Source organism: Mytilus galloprovincialis, chromosome 8, assembly GCF_965363235.1.
Source record: "Mytilus galloprovincialis chromosome 8, xbMytGall1.hap1.1, whole genome shotgun sequence".
Taxonomy (NCBI): Eukaryota; Metazoa; Mollusca; class Bivalvia; order Mytilida; family Mytilidae; genus Mytilus; species Mytilus galloprovincialis.
The window spans coordinates 36,645,475-36,651,808 of record NC_134845.1 but is presented as its reverse complement, the minus strand read 5'-3'; the positions used below and the strand labels follow the sequence as shown (position 1 = coordinate 36,651,808).

At 31.3% G+C, this 6,334-nt stretch overlaps 1 long non-coding RNA gene across 2 annotated transcripts; it reads right to left on the bottom strand.

The window, feature by feature from the left end:
* Positions 1-206: 206 nt before the first annotated feature.
* LOC143085689 (uncharacterized) lies at positions 207-5,136 on the bottom strand. 2 transcript variants are annotated; one of them, XR_012981402.1, is made up of 4 exons: positions 5,013-5,136; positions 3,099-3,314; positions 1,639-1,863; positions 207-899 (listed from the first exon to the last, which is right to left on the bottom strand). It is a non-coding gene; the product is annotated as an uncharacterized LOC143085689 (long non-coding RNA). The 2 variants fall into 2 exon arrangements; XR_012981403.1 differs by having other exon boundaries at positions 3,099-3,349; positions 5,013-5,096.
* Between the last annotated feature and the right edge of the window lie 1,198 nt (positions 5,137-6,334).

Sequence of the window (6,334 nt, the reverse complement as noted above, 5' to 3'; positions counted from 1 at the left end):
GATTCAACGTATTATAAAAATCAGCAGTACAGACTTGGGACACATCTAAACAGTCAAACTGACCAACTCAAGGAAATAACTACCTTATTATAATGTCTTGTGCATTTTGATAAAGAGAGAGGATTCAATAAAACTTTTTTTTTCTTTTTTTTCTTTTTTTTCTTTTTGTTCATTCAAGTTGATCTAAACATGAGTTTAAAGCATACTGAAGCACCATAGCACTTTTTATTTGCTCACCTGGTAACCAATAGAAACAAATTAAAGTAAATCATCTGAACTATGATTGATGATGTTTGTATATATGAGCTTTGAAGAATCAGACTGTTGTTAGAAACCATTCACAATCTGGCTTGTTTAGCATTTGAATAATATGATTTTTCAACACATATAAGTTCTTTTCGATCAAATTTACCAACAGGTACCAATATGAGTCCATTCTCTAACATTGCCTTATCTATAAATGGCGATGATTCGTGACAGCGAACTTCAATAGTGAATATATCCGTAATGTGCTCAACAAAATGTTGAATATGAATGTAAATATGGCGAGCCAATGCCTTTCCTACTTCTCCATAGATATCCAAATTACAAAAAAGTTCACCATTGCTAAGCTTGAAGTAACTTCCAAAGGTTATAATACTTTTCTTGTTGTTGTCAAGATACGACGCCACTGCTTTTGTTCTTTCCATGAGTATCAGCGGAATGTTCGATTCCATAGGTCGGTATGGAACAGTATCTATAATTAATCGGTTGTCTTTAAACATCTGTGAATATAAGTCCTGGTCTTTTATGGTTTGAATTAAGTCATTTTGATTCAGAACTACAGTTCTTTCAAGTGTTTCTTTCTCAGGTAAATGTTTTATTAATAAATGTTTGTGAGTCTGATAATACAAACAAACCTAAAAGAAAAATTACATGTATAATTTTATAATAAAAAACACGATCAGTTAAAATTCTTTTTAAAAAATCTTTTGTGTCCATTGTACACGGATGCCCCACTCGCACTATCATTTTCTGTGTTTAGTTGACCGTGAAATCGGGGTTAAAACTGTAATTTGGCATTAAAATTAGAAAGATCATATCATAGAGAGCATGTATACTAAGTTTCAAGTTGATTTTACTTCAACTTAATCAACAACTACCTCGACCAAAAACTTTAATTTGAAAAAGGACAGACGAACAAACGGAGGCACAGAGCAGAAAATATAATGTCCCTCTACTATCGTAGCAATATGCAATATGTATTTCCCAAGCAGAAGAAATATTTTGTAATATTATTCCACTGACACACATATTAACGGATCGGGAGAAAAGAAGATATTCGGGCATTGTCTATAACAAAATGTCTCAATTTGGTTAACACCGCTAGCAGTATATTATAACTGTTTTTGTTTTTGTTTTTTTTTTTTTTTGTACATAAGTCAACCCGTTCGTTTTCTCGTTTGAATTAGTTTTCAATTGTCATTTCCGGGCATTTTTTTAGCATGGTTTATGGTATTTCTTTTGCTCAATACTAAAGTCGTACGGAGACATACAGTTGTTTTAAAAGTTCTATGTCATTTTCGTGTCTGCTTGAGAGGTGCCTGATGGGCAATCGTACCATATATGGTTTAAATACTGATAGAATATAAATAATACCCTTTTCGCAACAAACTGATATTCGCCATTTCTTATATTCTGAAAGATAGTTGGTACATTTGTACCAGTAGCAAATACAACATGTGTCAAGCTTGTATTTTGTTCCATGATGAATTCTCCAAGTTTTCTCAATACACCTTTGCCTTGTGTGTCTTTTCGTATACGACCACTTCTCATAACCCCAGTTGTTCCACCGTCTACCAGGTATACAATTTGGAAGCCAGTCTTAAAAGAAAGCAATATAGAAAACAAACATGGAACATTGGTACGGAAATATTCGCCTCTATAATCCAATACCCGTTATTTTGTGTTTACGCAAACTAGAAGAGGCTAGGGTAAATATGGCTTCATAAGTTAATACAATTCAAATAGAAACATCATTTCTTTTTAAATATATGGCTTGTTTTATTTAATTTAATATAAAAATACTAAGGAGATGTGATATGAATGCCAATGTGACAACTATCCATCAAAGTTCAAATCATGTCGATATAAGCATAGTGTCAACTTGTTTTAAAATAAGAAACATATTTAACTCCGAAACAGGATAATGATACAAGTTCAAAGCGCAATAAATGGAATCAAGTACCAGAAGACGCCCGTCTTCAAACAAGATTCGTCAAAGCCTTTTACAACTTATGAATAAAACAAATTTTCATACAATAAAGTATCAACTAGTACACATCCAACGGATTTAATGAAAGATGTCATTTGAACTTCTGTTATTCGAGCAGCTATTGAGTCCGTTGCGCTTCTTTCTAACACAATTTTAAACCTGGTTTCTTTGTTGATTCTATACATGACTCAACATGACACGTGAAAAGCTTGCCCTTGTTTAATGCCAAATAAGATACATGTTATTGATATTTTTCAACAATGACATATGTTTCAATGAACAATTGATAAAGAGATTATATGTCAATTGTTCACAACTTTTCACCTTCTGATGATGATATTTGTGAAAACTGTGCACTGCTCCTTTTTTTTTCTTGTCTGTATGAATGATTTTAAGTGGTTCACAAATGGTATGTTTGGTTGCCTTAAAATTTATAAATGGGCTTTGTTTTACTCATTAAATATATGCATAGGTAGGAATTTTCCCAAAAGTTAATATATAAATAGGGTAGGGGTAGATAAATCGCAGAAAAACACCCCTTCCACCCGTGGGATACATCATATACATGTCATTATTTCTGATGAACCTTAATAAGGATTCCTCAATTTTAGTTATATCGTTACAAATCTTATATCTATAGGACTCAACTTATTACATTTGTGAAGCATTTGTATTTGCCTATTATTTTTATTTGTTGATTTATTCATTTTATTAACTCCAGCGATTTCAATGTTTAGATGGACTTGTTTAATGACCGAACGATCCGTACTACATCATGTACATGGTTAATCATCAATAAAAGAAATTTCAAATATATATTTAGAATTTTTAAATAGTTACATACTATTTTGCCATCAAGGATGTACACATAAGCTTTGATGAATTGATTGTTCATCAACATGTGAAAGTAATCCGGTAGGTAATCGCCATCATAGTCTTTCCCGGGTAAAATAGAGATGACAGCATCGTAATCCTCAATCGTCGCTCTTCGTATCATTTCAGTTTCCTTCAACAACATTTTTGAGTTGGTATTTATCGTCTGTCTTACTATTCAGTATATCTGAAAGCGAAATCGGTGATTTCTTTCATCAAGAACTGAGGATATACAAATGTATACAGTAAATCAAAGCTTAGTTCTAAAGAAAGATATGATATTTTAGAAGAAGGTGTATATATTATGCAATTATTGACTTTTGATTTCAGTTGATAAAATGATCTATCCAAGAGATATAACATTCACCAAGGCTGACGACCAAGATTGAATGTCATATCTCAGGGGTTGATAACTCATTGTATCAATTGAAATCAAAAGTCAACAATTTTTTTATCTATATGACTTTTTATTATTGACCAATTTTCTTGTATTTGCTAAGATACTCATCACATTTAAAACTGATCCTTGTTCTTTTAATAAATATATCATTTGCTTTTGCCAATTTTCTTAAGTTAAATATATAATAAGATTTCCTAAAAAACCACGAAAAACAAATCGAGGAGAAAAATAAATCCGATAACAAGAAAAAAATGGAATTTACATGACGTAAAGAACCAACGTCACAAACGTTGTCTTGGAACATCTATATTTAGGTACAAGGACGATGTTACAAATCTTATATTAACTTCTCGTGATTCAAGACGCACAAAATATAATAATTAATCATTATCATGTTTTCACATGTTCTCCAGGTGTTAATTTATATCATCTGACGTCATACAACATTAGGCGTTGTCAAGATATCGATTACGTCGGATATAAACAAATTGTGAATGCGCAGAAATAGATAAACATCTTACATTTTCTACTTTTATCTAAAAAAAAATGTCATTTGCCAAAGATTTCAAATATCGAATAGTGTTCAACTCGTGACCGAAGAACACTGATTATTAACTCATGCGCTACGCGCATTCGTGAATTAATATGTTGTTTGTTTAATCTTTAAATGTATGATATTTTGAAAGACAATAACAATCAAAACCAAGGAGTAAACAAAAACTAAAAAAAACAAAGAACATTAATTTACATCAACAGTTATAAAAAATAAATAAGAAACAACACGAACTCCACTAAAAACCGGAAGTGAAAAGCAGATCTGAAAGTATGATAAATTGATATTTTGAAAGTATGATAACTTCTTTGAAGCGACTTCGCTAATGTAGATGATGAAGCAAATATAGCACTACACCTACAGTAATAATTCCTCGTAAGAGGGCGCTTTTTAATGGTCATATATCTCATGTCAATACTAATAGTGGGGCTTTGTCTGAAATATTACTTATTGACAACAAGCGTGCACAAATGACTTCCTTTCTGGCCAAGGTACAAGGTAATGCCTTATCACAAACAATAAAATTTTAAATGATTCCTCTCAAGGCGAAAATGTTATATCATTCCAATTCCACCCTATCGACGAGGGATATATATGTTTTAAGTAAAGACCATTTCTTACATATTGTGCGTGTTATAAAATTTACGAGGTACTTTTACACATTTTATCAATTATACTTTTTATTTTGCGATTTATAATAATATGTAGAATGTTTTTGATCATGGCATACGCGAACAAAATAGCAACTTTAACAAGACAAATACAATGGTCAGAAAAGGATAAATAAGGAATGCATCAATAGATCAAAATATAACCATTGATAATTTTAATTGATATAATATAAGTGTAAATAAATTGATAGTACTTTTTTATATATCGTCCAGTAAATTAAATAAGTCAAAAATATTTTGATATAATATAAACTATTTTACCTGGTAACAAATGCTACTAGTAAATGAATCCTTTTAAAAATGGGTGTTGTTACAGACTGACTCAAGTGTATAGGTTGAAAAATGTGTACAAATGATTAGTGTATAAAAGGTAAATAGGTCACACATATATGACAACAATATCAACACTAACTTTCATACCGACCTTATAAGATTGATAAAAGGATTAAAATGACCACTGTGTAAATAGTACATATGTAACTTGTACGACTTTGCCCCCCGCAGAGCTATAGAAAAACAGTACATTTAACGGGTGTTACACGGACTCTTTTTAGACGATACACGGACTCTTTTCAGTTGTTACACGGACATTTTTTATGAATAGAATCACTCGTGCTTGATAAGTGAGTTCATGGGCACTTTAACTTTCAATTAGATTTGAACTTTTTGGTTCACCGACTTATTTCCTGTCTTTTTATTGAATAAAATATTTACGTTAGCATCAATATCTTTTTTCCAGTAAAATACTATTCATATCAGTACACTAAGGGAGCTACCATTTGATTTTTATGGGGGGGCTAGGATGAAATTTGAAAAAAATAGGCAGGACAGGAGTTTTGAGTAAAAAAAAAAGGCAGGATGAGACACTTGCAAAAAAAAAAAGTCAGGATGACAATTTATGTCAAAAAAGTCAGGATAAACTATAAAAAAAAAAGCAGGACCGAATAGAGTGAAAAATAAAAAGGCAGGACAGAGATTACAACTAAAAAAAAATGCAGGACAAAATTTTTCATCCTAGCCCCCCCATAAAAATCAAATGGTAGCTCCCTAAGGGTTTAGACATTTAACTTCAAAAAGGGGGGGGGGGGTGTTATGGTTTCTCCTAAAAGAGATATTTTTATCCTAAATTTTACGAGAAAAAAATTATTATGGTCAACAATGGTCAAGCAGATGACAAATTAATGTTTTGCATGATTCCTGATTTTCCGAATACCGTAAATACTGCTAATTTTTAAGCAAAAACATTTGGGTGGTAGCGTTGAAAAGTATATATACACATGGAAAAAAGTATTGCAACACCAAATTGAAATTAAAATTAAAAAAAACACTTTTCATATTTTTGGGATATAATTTGGTAAAATAGAACTAGTTAAACATTATTTAAGTATCACCTGAGTTTAATCAATAAATATCGACTCGATAATTTTTTATCTGCACATGCAGCTACTGTACCCGTAAACAGCAAAACAGTTGTTTTTATCCTCATTGTTTTCAACCCTTTAAATAACCAAATTTTTAAAGTTATGTAATTGACACCATATAATGGGTCCTTGACAACTCTTAACTGCAGCAAGATGGCAGAT